We start from the raw sequence: 20,741 nt of genomic DNA on the forward strand, positions 1-20,741 counted from the left end.
TTATTTATATCTGTGGAAGTTGGTTTAAGTAAAAGGTTTAATTTGACAGAATATTGCTTCTACCAACAGTTACTGACAATTGATTGTGTCTTACAAAAGACACATCATAGAGACTAAGTTGCGTTCGTATAGAATTCACAAATTTGCTCTCAATTCCTGGAATAATACAAGTTGTCCAAATTGGACTAATAACAGGTGACCAATATTCCTGGAATTGGTTTAGAGCTTGAGATTAAGAAAAAGATAATGGAAAATGTACCCTAAAATGTGTTTCAGCTTCTGAATGTCAACAACTTTTGTTACATATAGTAACACATTTCAAAGAATCTGAAGGTTTTTATAATACAAAAAAATAATGCAAGATGTGCGATGATAAAACCAATGGTACCGAAATGTGGAAATCTGTGAAGAAGAGGTTATATTCCAATCCTGGAAACAAAAGATTTATTCTATCATCGTAACAAATAATTTTAGTAAAAGTCCAAAATCCGCGTTTCCTTTGACATCTGCCTTAGTGAAGAATAGGTTATTCACAAACAAAAAAATTACTTTTTTTTTAAATTATCAAGTTGTAGTAGTATTAATTCATTATTAAATAAATTATATCAAAATAGATTTGTACATGAGTTTGCTCACAATTACTCAAGTTCATGTTGAAATTCAAGCAAGATGTATTGATTTGATTGATAAGAAATATACTGTGAAAATGTTTAATCATAGAAGTAATTACATCTATACTTTCCTTCCTTATAAATAAATTTGTGTGTAAATTATTTCTTTGGACTTATAATTGGTTGGAACTTTAGAGAAAATTGGCATCCTCAGGACCACAAAGGTCTGAGATGCTGTGAGGACTGCACCTTCCAAGTTCAAAGTTTTAATGGTGGATTAAAACTTGCCAGAGACATCTCAGTCTAAGATTCTCAACAGCTGTTATTGTAATAAGTCTATAAGCTTTGAGATTCGATTAATTATTTTAGCTACTAATCATCGGAACTATTTATATTTTTATATTTCTTCAATAAGTGGAAAAAAGCAAAAGGTTTATTTGTGTTTTATATGTATTATAAATCAAGTACAAAATTTCCCAACTGTTACAGGTTTCAAAACGTTTCAAAATTTATTTAAATTTATGCTCAAAAACTTTTGTAACAGAAAATTATTCTTGCACTTAGAGTGAATACCATTACTGATGTTAACAATGATAACAATTCTTTTTGTAAAACAATATGGATTGGTTAAGAGACTGGAAAGTAATATACTATTTAGACTCATTACCATAAGTTAATTTAGAAGCGATAAAAATGTTAAATATTTTCAATTCAATCAATATTCCATTGAAACAGTTCATATGAGTGGTGATTTATGGAATAAAATTATTGTGTTCCCATCCACAATTGATACTCCAGATACGATGGGAACAACATAAAATTAATTCACGAAAATTACAATAAACCTATACTACAAATAACCCAATTACAGTACCTCCTCCTTAATTCAATCTGCTTTTAAACCCTTTCACGGTATTTTTATTTATTACTTATTAACAAACTCGTTTCCTCGCTTTAGCTGAATGTACAAAAAGCACAGCAACTGATAATACCTTAATATTCTAATTTATTATTCAATATCAGAGTTCACTCATCACTATGTACTATCAAAGTAGTAGTGGAGCAACTCAGCAAAGACTTCCTGTTCCTGTTTGTAGCAGCTTCTGTTATTACAGAGTAACTTCCGGTATGAGACTTTACTACCAAGATAAACATTGGAGGAAGTTGTTACTCTTTGTAACAAACCAGCTGCGTCTTGTTATACCTGGTGTTGACGTTTAATAAAAATTAAAGAATTATTTTAATAACATTTACTACTAAAACAAATTGATGTCCAATATTTAATATATATTACATTAACACATTTATACGTAATCAATCAACAATTCTCTTTTAATTTTGTGAATTTTTATTTTTAACTACTAACTAATTGAACAATACCAAACAAAAATGTATGTGAAAATTAACGAGTTAACGATGTACTTAACTTAGGGTTAATCTTCGAAAACGAATGAGACACTGCAGATAAAATGAGCATCAATTGTGTACTCTAAATTAAAGCAATTATAATTATAGTTGGCATGCACTATTATATAACACAATAATTGCATTATATCCCACACTTGTCGCGTCAGTGTTACATCAAGGTATTAGTAAAGCTTATCACTCGAATGGACGAAAAACTTAATTTCTGTCTGTCCGTATATGTAATACGCATTATATTTCGAGACTGAACTTGCCTATAGATATCCTTATTTATATATAGACAACATCGAGTGCAATGGTGATGCGTGTTACTCTATTCTATTTTGTTAAAAGTTAGCATTCATTTTTAAATTGGTCTTATAGGTAGCCATTGCCCAACGAAAAGATCGTAGATTACACAAGTTTACACACAAACGGAGTACAATAATTTGAAACTTTAACATGTGGAATAGTAACACATGTAGCCTAACTATCGCAAAATATCTGTAGACAAATTTCATGTATAGACTTTAAACTTTGTATGGGACTTCATTTATAAATTGAAAAGAATGGGTACGATGAGGTGTATGTCTATCCATAGGATTTTGGTTGGGAGTCATTAAAACCTATCATTAAGTAAATTAGCGCAATTTTCATTTGCTTACCTGAGTTATTTAAACATTTCTTTTTATCCTACCTACTGTATGGCCGCAGGACATCTCAGGAGTTAATGAATTGCAGTTTTGTATAAAATTTCTGCAAAGCGTCTTACGTGACATGTGGTTTGGCGTACTACTCCCGTGTCTTATAACAACGTTAGTACAAAAAGTAAAACTTTATATAGTGCATGAAGTTTTATGTGATAGTTATTGATAAGTTTCGTTCATTTTATAAAGTAGAGATAGAGATCACTTGAAATGTATCACTAGCTGGAAGTGGTGTTATCAGTTATTACGAAGGGCGTAATCCAACCAATAATCCCTCATCTGCTCAAACCCCTCCCTTAGTTAAACAATAGACCTTTGTCTGATGAGCAATGGACCGTGACTGATCGACTTGCAAACAAGGTTTAGTTAGTATGTATCACTTGTACAATATCCCGTTATATAAATTGTTACACTTATATTGAAACCATCATTTTGAAAATCTCTGACAAAATTTGGTAATGTTATTCTCTTTGTATATAACCATTAATTTCAGCAAATTCTAACAATAGCATTTCATACATTGGCCTGTAGGTTGTACAGGAAAAGCTTTCAAATTTGAAAATAACCAAACAGCTGACAAAAAACAAGTAAGGAAAGTCAGAGAGAGAGAGACGCTTATAAATGACTAGTGATTTGGCTGAACTGATTATAACAATATTCTCAATGCTTGTTTAGTATTACATAAAGCCAAAATCCTCAGGAAATATGCTGTAACATCATACTTGGGCACAATGACATAGCATATAGCCAATACTATCAAAATTTTGCTATGCGTTAGGCCAATAACTGGAGTGGCTCTGTCTCGAACTCTAGGTGTAAAAAAATGATCACACAATAAATTATGAATATTATTAGTCAATGAATTTAGGTGTGTGTATTCGTTCCATGAAACACGTACGTGCACATGTTTTGTTGTACTCACAAGTTACAATAACAAGTTTTGAGTTTAACACAAAAAGTTGAAATTGGATATGAAACTCTTCCCCTATTCAGGGCCTCTTTTGTAAACGACCCAAACGACCCAGAAGGCTTATTGGGGTGAAAGCACAGTATTATATTTTAAAGTCATGGCTTAAATGATAAAAAAGTATGATTAATACTGTAATAAAAGTGTAATGTATCTTAATATTGTACAGAATAGAATACTTTAATGCCCATTGATAATGTTTCGAACTTACTCAAAATTAATAAAATTAGTAGAAATTAAAATACCATTAACTTAGAAGCCTTAAAATGTTATAGACTATGTGAATAGCAGCTAAAAATATTTATAATGTATGAATAGGAAAATTTTCCAATACGGATTTAAAGGGAAGAGGGTTTGGACAGTTTCTATGGAGTCAGGTAAAGTGTTATTTATATTTTGTCTCAAATATAGATTTCTTATAGCGTTTAATAATATTCAGAACCTATGTAGCTGCTTTTTTCCCTTGTATTATACTGGAGGTAAAACGAAATATGGTTTTACTATTGAAAACATCAATGGAAACATATTTGTGATTTCCTACCACCGAAATTATCAAAGATGGGGAAAATGTCTGGTTACAAGAAGGTAATCGATGTATCATTACACTTACAATTAATATTTAGCGGAGTTAATAATTGAGTTTTTTTCTTAATTAAACCTTTCTCAATGAGAGAGTTGAAACGGAGTAATTATCAAAGCATTTTCATTAAAATATATTTTTTATTACTCTTTTATGACAGGACATAAATACTGAGAGTTAAGAACATTTCAGTCCAAAATTTTAATTTACAATTAGTTCAAACCATTTGGTTAAAAACATGTAATTAGTTTTGCTCCTTCAATCTTTTGTATATTGAGCTAAAGGAATCTTCCCCATTAATTCTAATTACAAATTTTCCTTGTTAAATCGTAAATTATCGGCCTACTTTCAAATCGAATATCTTTAGCAACTGTCTAGTATTGGTTTTATTTTTTTACTAATACTATAAGTTTCATTACAATAAAGAACAACATTTCCTGAGTAGTGATTACGTTATCTAATGTTGAGTTCATTTACGGTCAATAAACGATTAATGACTTCAGTTAATGACTTCTAAGGTTGGTTCAGTAATTAGTGTGCTAGGCAGAGTATAAACCGAATGAAACGCAGATCAACACACTTCTGACAAAGCTATACTTGCATTGTATCATATCACTCGTGTATGAAACAAGGACTTAATTCTTAGCTGTTCGAAACCTGTTTGGCTGAGTGTATAGCGAAACCTCCCCAACTGCTCATAAACTAAATCTAACTTTTGGCTGCCTGTATGCACGATAACTGTCTAACGATGTGACCTAGAATAGTAGTCTCCAAACTACAACTGTGGGACAATAACGGCTTGCGAGAGTGTTTCAATCGTCCCGTCGCCAGTCAGTCAAACATTAATTTCCTTCAGTAGGATTTTTCGATGGTTATTAGTAGCGTAATTGACTGATTCTCTCCAGATTAGTTGACTCTATTAGATAGCTTCTTTTAAATAATATTTCTTATATGTGTGGTGTGGGACTGTAATAAAATTGTTACGTACCACAACAATTACAATAATATACTTTACTTTAAAACAAAACCTATACCGAAAGCCAATAACCTAACCTTGCTTTACGTTCTTACTCTCATTATGCACTCACTATCAGTTCCGCGCCTTTGCTGATGGTAGCTTAACGCTGTTTCTGTAATTCATCAAACATGAGGAATAAAGTAGCGTATCCCATATCGTTTATCTCTTTGTTTCTAGGTTTTATATTATCTTCTAAGCGCACTCTGTTAACGTGAGTTCTCCTTTTATATATGAATGTATATATATATATTTTTATGTATATATATATATATATATATATATATCCTGAAGCGAGAGTACTGAAGCTTTTTGCACCATTTGTTGAAGCAGTTCCCGTGAGGATTTATATGCGAATCACACATTATATAGTGGTCCACGTACGTGTTAATATCGTTAATGTGGTCTAGATTTTAGGAGGTGAGGAAGCAGTGTGTGGTAGTTTATGGTCAGGATGTAAACTTTACATGGTAAATCATGCCAGTACATAAAACATGGCGTATGGTACTCACAATACGTGGGGCATGCAACAATGAACATTAACCATGACAGAATGATATTTATGCGTAAAACACTACCAACGGTAAAAAAATGTACTAAAGTTAATGATTCAAAGTAAAAGTTACAAAATTCTTTCTCATTGTTGTGCTCATGTGTGTAAAATATTCGAGCACAACAATGGCACATCATGGCTTTAGCCATGATTTCGATTTGCGTCTAATAATCTCATGTCAGCCTCAGGTGATCCAATATAGAACCGTGCCCTGAAGAGATGTTTACCCGTTTGCTAATTAACAAAGTTGTTGGAAGGGGTAAGAAAACGGGTAGACACTCTTCTTTATAGCAATTTATTATACTTTATATCTCATGTGTGAATATAGCTGCAGGGTTAGTGATAACAATTTGTTGCTCTTTTTACAATTACGATCATGTTTTCACCTGTGTATAGTTCTGATATGTCTACAACTTAAGGAACTTGAACAGATAGACGAAGACACATTAAAAATTAATAAGAATATTTGGAGACTGCTATTTTTGTAATAAACCAAATAAAGATCTTAATCTTTTTAGAAAGAACAACATTTTAAACAGAAATAGATTGCACTGAGATGCTGCCAAAGGTTGCTTAACATGCTGCAACTTATCTAAGTTCTTAGGAATGTGAGAAACAGGACCTATTGCCTTGGCGTGGATAAAGTACAGTGTGACACGTACACGAAATTATGATGGCATATCGTGTAAGATATTCTTTGTAAGAGATGAGTTGTTTGATTTTTCTGGTTGACAAGATCTAGAACTGGAGTAAACAATGCTCTATCAAATGAAATTAACTTATTTTTTATAAGGTAATTATTAAATATAGAATATAAAGTCAAAGTCTTCCTCCACCAAGAAAGCCAAATAAAATAGGCTCCAAGCAAAAGTTTCTATAACCAATACTGTTTGAGGTGAAACATTTGCAAATTGAATCTTTAACATTTATGATTGCGGAGGATATTTTTAGCTGAATTTAGTGAGGTTCTAAAATATCTTAACATTCAGGTATGAGTTTCCAAACATTAGCTCCAAACTATAAGGACGTGAACCAATGGAAATTAAATGCTACAATAAGATGTAGAAAGCCAATAAAAAAGTATCATAAAAATGAGTAAAATTAATAATATTGAGGAGCAATGAGAACAAAATTTCGGGTAGTAGCTTTTTTAAAGTTTACGTTTTAATTTAGTAGATAAATGCTACCTTCCATGATATTACGGGTTGACAGAGAATCTAAATGAAAGGCTAAGCCTAGTCACTTCACCAGATACAGTCAGGATTACATCTTGATTACTACGCTCAGTCTGTGGATGAGTGGTATTACAACATGTCTTGAACATCTTTCTGAAATACTATTCGTGTGACACACACACACACGATCTAAATCAGATACTGAATCTTTAGGCAAATACATTTAATTTATATGTCTATTAATATATAAATATATACATACAGACTTACTGAGAGAGTCGGGATGTATTCAACCATATTGTAAGGGTTATATACAAATTATCCATATAATATTAAGTATTAAGTACTGTAAAAAGTATAGGATTACACCTATCTATATGAAGAAGTCTTTCCTAGTCCCAAGCGCGTTTTAACAGCTCTAACTAGTCTAATGCTTTGAAAGAACAAATAAAAACATCATTGCATTATATTTGTGTTTTTTGAAATAAAAATGTGCTAGATTTATAGCTTTTGTAGTTTTACTCCTCATAATGAAATCATTGACATAAACGAAAACCTTGTACATCAGTTACTAAAGAAATATTTTCGTATTCCCAATATTTTAGTCTTCGTTATAAGGACGCATTTACAACTTTATAAAATAACAAGTTTTACATTAAGTTTAAGAGGTTTCACTGAGAAATATAGTAGAAGTTACGCTCTCAGTCACAAATAATCTTTGTACTTTAGCTGCTGTAAAATATGGTTCATAATACAGCTTACTGAAAATTCCCTTTAAAATATTGATATCTCCATGAATTGTTCGTCAGTAAATGCACTTCGATTATTTCGAGTAACGAATTCATTTTTTCTTATAATATCGTCAACATAAAAGTAATTTAACGTTATAAAATAATGTTAAGCAGTGTTTTTTCAAATAATATAAACAATATAATATAATAATAAATAAATATAATATAATAATAATAATATAATAATAAATAAATATAATATAATAATAATAATATAATAATAAATAAATATAATATAATAATAAATAAATATAATATAATAATAAATAAATATAATATATAAATAAATATAATATATAAATATAATTATAATATATAACTAAATATATTAGTTACAAATAATATACTTTTTTATTTTTTAGCTGACTCTTCCCTTCATCCAATCTTATGATATATATTTCACGAATAGGATCAACATTCTCTAATAAGCCACGTAATATGAAAATATAAATACCTTGAATCTATCACTCAGGACAGTTTCTAGTACTCTTATTCTTGTTTAGCTATTTGGCTTATATAATTTAAAGAATTATTTCTACCTTGCTAGTGAATGAAAATAATGTGCAACCTATATATAACTAATTCATTTCGTCATTAGGTCATATGATTTATCATGCATAAGTAAAAATGTGTAACTTATAAAATCCCAAACATGGGTTTAAAGTAATTAGCTAGTAAAGTATTAATTTTGTACATAAAACTAAAACCTTTTATATACAAATAATACATATTTGTGCTCCCTTTTTAACGTATAGGTCTTTTATACTTCAAAACCGTTACGGCTACACGCTACTGGTCTCTGAAATAGAAAAAATACCATCTTAGTCTCTAAATTTTCCAATTATTAATAGAAAGAGTCTGTTAAATGTAATCAACTGTTATGTGTAAATATTTTATGACAGCACAACCATATGCTTCATTAATTACACCACTATTAGTGGAATTTGTTTACATTTATAGTACAAAAAGCATAGAGTAAGCTTGATAGTAACAACAATTCTTATTTCAAACTTTTATGCAATCGCTATTAAGAAAGAGTAAGACAATATCCAGATAATAAAATTAATAATAAAAAAATATACTTTTAACTGTACATTTTAGCAAATGTTAAGTATGCAGTAAGACTTCAGTACTGTAATGCAATATATAATACAAAGTTTATTATCTAACTTTTACTATAAATTTAAAGATTGTTGTAAAACCCTTCTTAGTTGTATTTTTCCAGAAGTAGGCTTCTAAAACTTTCTTATATATCTCCTTGATCAGAGCACCAAAGCAAATTGAATTATATCACCAGGAAATGTCTTAGCGCTTTATGACAGAAGTGGCATCTCATACCCGTGTATTTATATACGAACATAAACACACACACACACACACACACACACACACACACACACACACACACACACACACACACACACACACACACACACACACACACACACACACACACACACACACACACACACACACACACACACACACACATATCTTGATCGGGGACACAAGACAATATTATATATGGCAAAAAAGACCGGAGTAAATTGAAATAGTCATAAATATAAATATACACTTTTCCATATTTTGTTGATCGTGGCAACAAAGCAAACGCAGTATAGGTGTCGAAAATATAATTCACTCGAACTAGAAGTGCTCGTACACTTGAAAACCCACAATATTACTTGCGAAACCGCGGGTAAGTTTTAGTATAAAGAATGAATACTGAGATTAGTGACTATTATATCCAAACAGTTAGTGTACATTAGGCGGGGTCACAAGTATAAAACGCTCCCCATTTATGACAGAAGAGGTTTGTACAGGAACGAAAGAAAATGTGGGAGAGTTATTTTCGATGAGGAAAAGTTCTATGCAAGACACGGATGTTTATTAAATTATAGTGTGGTTCCGCAGTATTCATTGAGGACGAAGCTGGTGCTGCCGCATCTGAAAATGATAATAGCCTCTACCGAACATGAATGCAAATCGACTAATTGGTATAATGACACGGAGTTTTTGAAATCTTCAAGTATTCATATACTTTATAGTTTGTAATTAATTTCCATAAATTTGTACTTCTCTTTTTTGAAATTCGTTGCAGAATAAATTTATAATTAATAAAAGATTAAATAACTACACATGTATATACATTATTTGCACACCAATTGAAACGTATTACCTCGAACTTGCTTGTTTGGCAGATGGTGCAATTCCTGTAAATAAACAAAGCAAAACAATTATAACGACTACATCCAATGAAGAGGTTATTCCTCACAATGTATTACACAACCAATTAGTGACGTAACTCTAATTGCAGTGGAGATTTGGAATACCAGACTGGGGAATGTTTTGCCGTGGTAATGAAGCATCACTTAGAATGGAAAGATTGAAAATACGATTGAATTATTAATCATTTCTAGGCAGCTACAGCCTAGTATACTGACACGGCCTTAAACACTTTGGACACGGCATTCATCATTAATACCTTTTGGATAAACAACCTGTCTGAGTAATATGATAAATACTGATTTTGACTCGCCATAATACAACTATTTATATATTTTGCAATACTTTTTTATTGATAACTTGTATCAGATGATATAAAAACAGTTTTTTATCCTTTAAGTAAAATATATCCTACATTAGTATAGTAAATTATAACCATTAGCAAAGTAAATATATCTTCACATGGAAAAGACCAATTTCAATTAACCACTTGCAGAACAAAATGCGTTCATTAATTCGTTTTATTTAATGAATATCATGTGAATAGAGCATAGATCACAGTACTTATACGTAGCCTACAATTATTGAATAGCAATCATATACTACAGCGTTCCTAGATTAGGTTACTATATTTTATTTGTTGACGCTGAGCTGTGATTCTAGTTGATTTTTTAAAAGTTTGTTTTTGAATGTATATCCAAGTAAAATAAAATGATTCTTTTATGTAATTAAAAATAAGCTGAACTAAAGATTGATCTTCTTTCGTAATTAAAATGAAAACTAAAAAAATCTCAAGGGAAATCTAAAATAAAAATTAAAAATAAAAATTACAGCTTTAATCAAATTAAATGGAAAGAATTCTAAAATAATGTTCTTCGACAAAATTCACACTTAATATACATTTTTACCACCCACAAATCGAAGTCATCCCAAATAAAGTCCTTGTCCTAAAAATGACCAAACAGTAAAAAGTAGTTATGTAACAGAATATAATATTTGATATAAGAATTTCACTATTTTTCATTTTCAAGATTAGAAAAGAAACTAAGAATATTGTATGTTATATACATTAATCAAGTTTTACTTTGTCCCAAGTTAATTCAAGTTATTAATCTAAATATTATCAAATACTTTTCATTAGAAATATAAACCCCTAACATAAAGCACCGCAAACGTAATGGAGTAATCACCCTTTTGTTCTCATTTGCAAAATGATCCAATTTATTTTTAATTACAGAAACTCCCTCGCGGTCTCCAATAATACGCTTCTTCAGAATAATACCACAGCCCCGTATTCATTCACTCAGCGATTGGCCGCGGACAGGTTCCTATGCTGCTGAACGAATATTGCCCTTTTTAATTCCCTCCAAATAATGACTTAACGCTGCTTCGTCTGTCGGTCTTCCGACAAGATGTTTGGCAATGTCTCTAAGCAAACAGAGTAAGTCAGCGGAGAACAGCTGAGACAACAAACGGCCGTTCGGTTTGAGAAGGGATGTCTTCATAGTATGAACGCAGACCTTTGCTGTACGAATTCTATAAAGGCTTCATTTTTTAATTCTAGAATTATATTTTGAGACTCGCCTTCGGCTCGCTGGGGGCTACGCCCCCAGGCCCCCTTTTGGGTGTTTCCCAAATTCGGGGATATGCGGTATTCGGTGACAGGTTAAATCAGAGAAATAAATTCTAGCCATGCCAGGAAATTCCCTGGGGGGGTTAATGTTACCGGGGGTTAAGACATCAGGGTTTTGATTTACTCCAGAGATTGTTTGGTAATACTAGGAAATTCCGGATGGGGTTAAGATATCAGTGGTGTAATTTACTCAGGAGATTGTCTGGTCATCCAGGAAATTCCCTGAGGGAAGGTTTAATGTTAACGGGGGTTAAGACATCAGGGGGTTTCATTTATTCTGGAGATTGTCTGGTCATTCCAGGAAATTCCCTGGGGGGGGGGTTTAATGTTGCCGGGCCCCCTTTAGGGTGTTTGCCAAATTAGGGGATAAGAGTGGTTTATTGATAGGTAAAATTCGGACATGAGGTCATACAAGGAATTCAAAGGGGGGGGGGGTTAACGTTACCAAGGGTTAAGACATCGGGGGGTTATATGGTCATACCGGGAATTTCCCAAAGGGGGGCTAAGCGATTTGGTGATTGGTAAAATTCGGACATGAGGTCATGCCAGGAAATTCCCAGGGGGGTTTAATATTACCGGGGGGGTTCACACTTCAGGGGGTTTAATGTACTCAGGAGGTTATCCGGTCATACCAGGAAATCCCGGGGGGTGGGTAATGTTACCTGGGGTTAATGACACACCCCGGGCCCCCTTTTGGGGTGTTGTCCAAATTCGGGGGAATAAGCGGAATTCGGAATAGTATTAGACCTATTTTTTTTAATTTTCCAGTTTTTTATCAAAGTTTTGACTCTAGGGCCATTTTGTGGCTTAACCGTTAGAGATACGACAAAAAGTGACTGAACCTTTCTTGTCGGAAATTTAATTTTAAGATTGTGCCCTCAGATTTGATCTACGATCTATGGTTTAGTCGGTACAACGCTTGGCATAAAAGTCTGCACTGGTCAGCTATGGTGTAAACAGATTTTGTGTAAATAAATTAATAACTACCTTTATCAGATTATTAGGTTGATCAGGGGTTTTAATTTAATCAGGAGTTCATCAACCAGGAAATTCCCGGGAGGGGGGGTTAATGTTATCGGGGGTTATAAGAACGCGTGGTACTTTTCTGGGAAATGTGCGCCTGTGGTACGAGAACATGTGTACAGTAATTTTTATCAAAATAAAACGTTGATCAGGGGGTTTAAATTACTTCGGAAATTATCATTCCACGCCAGAGTTTTGACAATGAACTAATATTTCATAAAATAAAAAATAAAAAAAACACTCTGTCCCTATCTACTATTGAAGCTTCACTAACGCTCAGCCAACTCCCGATGTGGAGGGGGGTTTTAGTCACTCGTTAACGTAGTAATACAAGGTCAATATGGAACCAGCATGAATCGCACTAATTATAGTTGCAAAATTTAAAACACCTAAAAGTGACGACAAAGAATTAACCATTTAGAGCATTTATCAGGCTTACGGAAAGATAAACTATAGAAAGCTGCTGGGCCTTTTTTTGTAGATCCTATCAATAGCTACTTACAAAAAGTTTTACATTTAAGCTAGGGCTAACGGTTCGGCCACTATCGAGCACGAAAAGTAAGTTTTTAATTGAAATTTTCAATATAATCACGTTTTACGGCTAAATCATGGAAGATAGAGTAAAAGGTCACTGGACCATTTGTGTAGATCGCATTATTTTGTATTAAAATAAAATTTTTTATCTGGGCTAGAACTAAGATTTTGTCTGAAATAGAGCCCAGAAAGCAAAATCTCACGTAAAACTAAAAAAATCTAAACTTTAAAACGCGTTATGCGGCCAAACCGTTGAGGATAGGGCAAAATGTTACTGAACTTTTTTTGTAGGTCACGTGATTTCCTAAATCGTAGTGAAAATTGTTTTTGAGCTACGACGAACCGTTTAGCCGCCGCTATCAAGCCCGCAATGTAAATTTGTAGGCGAAAAATTTCAAAATATTGTCACTTAATCGCGTTTTGCGGTCAAACTAATGGAGATATAGTAAAAAAGTTACTTAACCTTTTTTGTAGATCATATTATTTCCTAAATCTAACCTTTGTTTTATTTTGACCTCCGACCAATTGTTTCGCCGCTATTGACCCCAAAAACAAAGTTTTCACATGAAAAATTACAAAAAAAATTGCACATAATCACGTTTTTCGGCCAAACCAATGGAGATAGGGCAAAAAGTCACTAGACCTTTTCTGTAGATCGCGTAATTTGCTAATTTGATGGGTCAATCAGATTTGAGCTACGACCAACGGTTCGGCCGCTATCGGGCTCGAAACATTATTTTTATCGAAAAAATCTCTGGAATGTCAAATATTCGAGAGTTTTGTCGCTTAACCATGGAAGATAGAGCAAAAAGTCACTGGACCTTTTTTGTAGTTCACTTCATTTCTGACTAACGATTTTTCGTCAGATCCGAGCTAGCTCCAACGGTTCGCCCGCTATCGGGCTTACAAGAAAGGCCTGCAAGAGTAAAAAATGCACGTTTTTTTGATAATTTTTTTGAGGGGTTTAAAACTAAAAATGTCCGGTTTTCAGACTTTTCCTCTGGGTCATATTGCAAAAGGTACATGCATGCCAAATTTCAAGTTTCTAGCACTTCTACAACTATGTTAGAATTTGTATCTATATATCAGTCAGTGAGTCAGTTACACATGCGGCTGTATAGTATATTAGACTCGCCTTCGGCTCGCTGGGGGCTACGCCCCCAGGCCCCCATTTGGGTGTTGGCTAATTTCGGGGATAAGCGTAATTCGTTGATTGGTTAAATTCAGACGTGATGTTTCTAAATTTTATGTATCCGTTCTCGAGAATCTTACGGGTCCTAAAGCTTCGCTAACGCTCGGGCCAAAAGATGTGTGGTGTACAATATTAATCAATTGATGTGGTAGAAGAGTTAAGTTATGTGTTCGCGGAATTTGGAGACTAGAAGAATTTGGTTTTAACCAAAGTCAGAGGACGTATGTATACCATAGGTTCATTTTCCGGATTTACCCAAACTTTTGACTTTGAGGGGGTTTTGCGGCTTAACCGTTAGAGATACGAGAAAAAGTGACTGGACCTTTCTTGTCGGAAAATTTAATTTTATGTTTCGATTCTGGTGTCCGATTTTAGCTACGACGCCTGGTTTAGCCAGTACGGAGCTGTGGAGAAAGGACTGCACTGGTGGGCTATTGTGAATTGTTTAGTGTAAGTATAACAAAACCCCCACCCCGAGTCATTATTTTAATGTTGTTTAGGGGGTTTAATTTGCTCAGAGATTTATCTTGTCATGCCAGGAAATTCCCGGGAGGGGAGATTAATGTTAAAGGGGGTTAAGAAATCAGGGTGTTTAATTTCGTCAGGATATTGTCTGGTCATATGAACAAATTCCGGGGGGGGTTAACGTTACGGGGGATAAGTCTCCAGGGGGTTATTGGTCATACCAGGAACTTCCCAAGGGGGGGGGTTAAGAGATTTAGTGATTTGTAAAATTCGGACATGTGGTCATACCAGAAAATTCCCTGGGGGGGGTTTAAGTATACCAGGGGGGTTAACACATCAGGGGGTTTAATGTACTGAGGAGGTTATCAGGTCATACCAGGAAATCCCCGGGGGGTTAAAATTACCGGGGGTTAATGACACACTTGGGCCTATTTTAGAGGCGATTGTGTCTGTGAACATAATAAAAATTCCTCTGTCCCTATCTACTATTGACGCTTAGCTAACGCTCAGCCAGTTTATAATGTGGAGTTGTATTCACTCTTTAACGTAGCAAAGCAAGTGCAAACTGAATCTGGAAGAAATTACACAAATATTAGTCACATAATAATTTAAAAACTCCAAAAATTGCCAATCTACGACAAATATTTAGCTATTTATAGCGTTTTCCTGGCTTATTAAAGGACATACAACAAATAGTTACATTACCTTTTTTGTAGATCCCATCAATTTTTAGTCATAAAAGTTTTTACATTTAAGCTACAACTAACCGTTTGGTCGCTATCGACTCAAGAAACAAAGTTATTAAAAAGAAATTACGAAATATTTACATTTATTAGCAGAACCATTGGAGATAGAGGAAAATGTCACTGGACCTTTTTTGTAGATCCCATTGATTAGTAATAAAATAAAATTTTTTATTCTGTGCTACAATTAGGAGTTTTACCGTAATAAAACCCAGAAAACAAAATCTCACGTAAAACTTAACAAATCAAAACTTTAAAACGCGTTATGCGGCCAAACCATTGAGGGTAGGGCAAAAAGTTACATGACCTTTTTTGTAGATCACGCAATTTACTAAATCCCATTGAAAATTTGTTTTGAGCTACGACCAACCGTTTAGCCGCTATCGAGCCCGAAAGGTAAATTTTTGGGCGAAAATTTCTAAATATTTTAATCCAATCTCGTTTTGCGGCCAAACCGATGGAGATATAGCAAAAAGTCACTGGACCTTTTTTGTAGTTCACTTCATTCCTGACCATGAATTTTTCGTCAGATCGAAGCTAGCTCCAACGGTTCGCCCGCTATCGGGTTTTAAAGAAAAGCCCGCAAGGGCAAAAAGGGGTCACTTCGCGAATTTTTTTGAGGGGTTCAAAATTAAAAAATTCCGGTTTTCAGACTTTTCCCGGTGGTTTGAAGACTCCAGCTAGGTGTGTGCAAAAATTTCGGTGTTTCCAGCACTTCTAGAAGTGGGTTAGAATTTGTATACCCTATCAGTGAGTGAGTCAGTCAGTTACATATGCGGCTGTATATATATGGGACTCGCCTTCGGCTCGCTGGGGGCTACGCCCCCAGGCCCCCAAAGTAAACGCTTTGCAAATTCGGGGATAAGCGGAATTCGGTGACTGGTTAAGTCCGGACATTAAGTAAATGACAAGGGATTTAAAAATTGACCTTTTTCATAGATTTTTTTCCGGATTCGTAAGAACTTTTGACTTTGAGGGCATTTTGCGGTTAAACCGTTAGAGATACGACAAAAAGTGACTGGACCTTTCTTGTTGGAAATTTAATTTTGTCTTTCGATTGTGCCCTCAGATCTGATCTACGACCTATGGTTTAGCCAGAAATGAGCTCGGGAGAAAAGTCTGCACGGGTCAGCTATCTTGAATTGTTTAGTATAAACATAATAAAAACCGACCTCAAGGCAGTATTTTAAGTCGAACAGGGGGTTTAATATCACCAGGAGACTATCTAGTCAAGGCGAGAAATTCCCTGGGTGGGTGATTAATGTTAAGGAGGTTAAGACAAGAGGGGGTTTAATTTCGTCAGGATATTGTCTGGTCATATGAACAAATTCCCAGGGGGGGTTAACGTTACCGGGGGATAAGTCTCCAGGGGGTTATCTGGTCATACCAGGATCTTCCCAGGGGGGGGGGGTTAAGAGATTTGGTGACTGGTAAAATTCGGACATGAGGTCATGGCAGGAAATTCCCTGGGGGGGTTTAATGTTACCAGGGGGGTTAACACATCAGGGGGTTGAATGTACAGGAGGTTATCAGGTCATACCAGGAAATCCCCGGGGGGGGGGTTAATATTACCGGGGGTTAATGACACACTTGGGCCTTTTTTAGAGGGTATTGTGTCTGTGAACATAATAAATATTCCTCTGTCCCTATCTACTATTGACGCTTAGCTAACGCTCAGCCAACTCCCGAAGTCACTGAACCTTTTCTGTAGATCACGTGATTTCCTAAATCCCGTTTAAAATTTGTTTTTGAGTTACGACCAACCGTTTAGGCCGCTATCAAGCCCTCCGGAATGTAAATTTTTAGGCGAAAAATGTCCAATATTTTCACTTAATCGCGTTTTGCGGTCAAACTAAGGGAAATATAGTAAAAAGTCACTGGACCTTTTTTGTAGGTCATCTTATTTCCTAAATAAAACGTTAGTCTTATTTTGACCTCCGACCAATGGTTTCGCCGCTATCGACCCCCAAAAACAAAAGTTTCGCGTAAAAGTTACAACAAAATTGTACATAATCACGTTTTTCGGCCAAACCAATCGAGATAGGGCAAAAGATTACTGGACCTTTTCTGTAGATCGCGCAATTTGCTAATTTGATGGGTCAATCAGATTTGAGCTACGACCAACGGTTCGGCCGCTATCGGGCTTGAAACATTATTTTTATCGAAAAAATCTCTGGAATTTCAAATGTTCGAGCGTTTTGTCGCTTAAACCATGGAAGATAGAGCAAAAAGTCATTAGACCTTTTTTGTAGTTCACTTCATTCCTGATTATGAATTTTCCGTCAGATCCGAGCTAGCTCCAACGGTTCGCCCGCTATCGGGCTTACAAAAAATGCCTGCAGGGGTGAAGAATGCGCGATTTTTTGGGAATTTTTTTGAGGGGTTGAAAATGAAAAATTCTCACTTTTCGGGATTTTCCTGGTGGTTACAGGAAAGCTATCTGTGTACCAAATTTCAAGTCTCTAACTCATCTGGAAGTAGGTTAGAATTAGTATATGTGAGTGAGTGAGTCAGTCAGTCAGTCAGTTACACATGCGGTTGTATATATATTAGATAACAGTTAGAGATATGACAAAAAGTAACTGCACATTTCTTGACGAAAATTTAATTTTGTCTTTCGATTATGCCATCAGATTTAAGCTACGACCTATAATTTAGGCAGTACAGAGGTTAGGACAAAATACTGCACTGGGCACTTTAAAAATATCACGTAAAACTTAAAAAATCAATACTTAAAACGCGTTATGCGGCCAAACCGTTGAGGATAGGGCAAAATGTTACTGAACATTTTTTGTAGATCACGCAATTTCATAAATCATTTTATAAATTTGTTTTGAGCTACGACCAACAGTTTAGCCGCTATCGAGCCCGAAAGGTAAATTTTTAGGCGATAATTTCCAAATACTTTCACTTAATCGCGTTTTGCGGCCAAACCAATGGAGATAGAGTAAAGAGTTACAGGCACATTTTTGTAGATCACCTCATTTCCTAACTCCAACGTTTGTCTTATTTCGACCTCAGACCAATGGTTTCGCCGCTATCGAGCCCGAAAACAAAAGTTTCACGTAAAAATTACAAAAAAATTGCACATAATCACGTTTTTTCGGCCGAACCACTGGAGGTAGAGCAAAAAGTCATTGGACCTTTTCTGTAGATCGCGTAATTTGCTAATTTGACGGGTCAATCAGATTTGAGCTACGACCTACCGTTCGGCCACTATCAGGCTCGAAACTTTATTTTAAGCAAAAAAATCTCTGGAATGTCAAACATTCCCGCGTTTTGTCGCTTAACCACACGGAATGATAGGACAAAAAGTCACTGGACCTTTTTTGTAGTTCACTTCATTCCTGACTAACGATTTTTCGTCAGATCGAAGCTAGCTCCAACGGTTCGCCCGCTATCGGGCTTACAAGAAAGGCCTGCAAGGGTAAAGAATGCGCGATTTTTCGGGAATTTTTTTGAGGGGTTTAAAAGTAAAAGTTCCCGGTTTTCAGACTTTTCCTGTTGGTTATACGGCAAAAGGTACCTGTGTGCCAAATTTCAAGTTTCTAGCACTTCTAGAAGTAGGTTAGAATTTGTATACATCCATCAGTGAGTGAGTGGTTTCACATGCGGCTTGTATAGTATATTAGACTCGCCTTCGGCTCGCTGGGGGCTACGCCCCCAGGCCCCCATTTGGGTGTTTGCCAAATTCGGGAATAAGAATGATTTTGGTGATAGGTCAAATTCGGACATTATGTAATGCCAGGAAATTCCCAGGGGGGGGGGTTAGCGTTACCGGGGGTTAAGACATCAGGGGGTGATCTTGTCATACCAGGAACTTCCCAAGGGGGGTTAAGAGATTTAGTGATTTGTAAAAATTCGGACATGTGGTCATCCCAGGAAATTCCCAGGTGGGTATAATGTTACCGGGCGGGTTAACACATCAGGGGGTTTAATGTACTCAGGAGGTTATCAGGTAATACTAAAAAAATCCCCGGGGGGGGTTAATGTTTACAAGGGGTTAATGACACACGTGGGCCTATTTTTAGAGGGTGTTGTGTCTTTGAACATAATAAAAAACACTCTGTCCCTATCTACTATTGAAACTTCACTAACGCTCAGCCAACTCCCGACGTGGAGGGGGGTTTTAGTCACCCGTTAACGGAGTAATACAAGGTCAAGCTGGAACCAGCATGAAGCGCACTAATTATAGTTGAAAAATTTAAAACACCTAAAAGTAAAGACGAAGAATTTGTCATTTAGAGCATTTATCAGGCTTACGGAAAGATAAACGATAGAAAGCTGCTGAACCTTTTTTTTAGATCCTATGAATAGCTAGTTACAAAAAATTTTACATTCAAGCTAGGGCTAACGGTTCGGCCAATATCGAGCCCAGAAGGTAAGTTTTTGAGTGAAATTTTCAACATAATCACGTTTTACGGCTAAACCATGGAAGATAGAGTAAAATGTCACTGGACCTTTTTTGTAGACCACATTGTTTGCTATTAAAAATCATATTTTTAATTTGGCCTAAACGTACGGTTTTGTCTGCAATGGAGTCCAGAAAAACAATAACTCACGTAAAATTTGAAAAATCGATACTTTAAAACGCGTAATGCGGCCAAACCATTGGGGATAGGGCAATATGTTATTAGACCTTTTTTGTAGATCACGCAAATTTGCTAGATCCCATTGAAAATTTGTTTTGAGCTACGACCAACCGTTTAGCCGCTATCGAGCCCGAAAGGTAAATTTTTAGGCGAAAATTTCATAATATTTTAATGTATTCGCGTTTTGCGGCCAAACCGATTGAGATAGAGCAAAAGGTCACTGGACCTTTTTTGTAGTTCACTTAATTCCTGATTATGAATTTTTCGTCAGATCGAAGCTAGCTCGAACGGTTCGCCCGCTATCGGGCTTCAAAGAAAAACCTGCAAGGGCAAAAAGGGGTCACTTCGCGAATTTTTTTGAGGGGTTCAAAATTAAAAAATTCCGGTTTTAAGACTTTTTCCCGGTGGTTTGAAGATTCCAGCTACGTGTGTGCAAAAATTTGGTGTTTCCAGCACTTCTAGAAGTGGGTTAGAATTTGTATACCCTATCAGTGAGTCAGTCAGTGAGTTACACATGCGGCTGTATATAT

This window comes from Homalodisca vitripennis, chromosome 2, assembly GCF_021130785.1.
Source record: "Homalodisca vitripennis isolate AUS2020 chromosome 2, UT_GWSS_2.1, whole genome shotgun sequence".
Lineage (NCBI taxonomy): Eukaryota > Metazoa > Arthropoda > Insecta > Hemiptera > Cicadellidae > Homalodisca > Homalodisca vitripennis.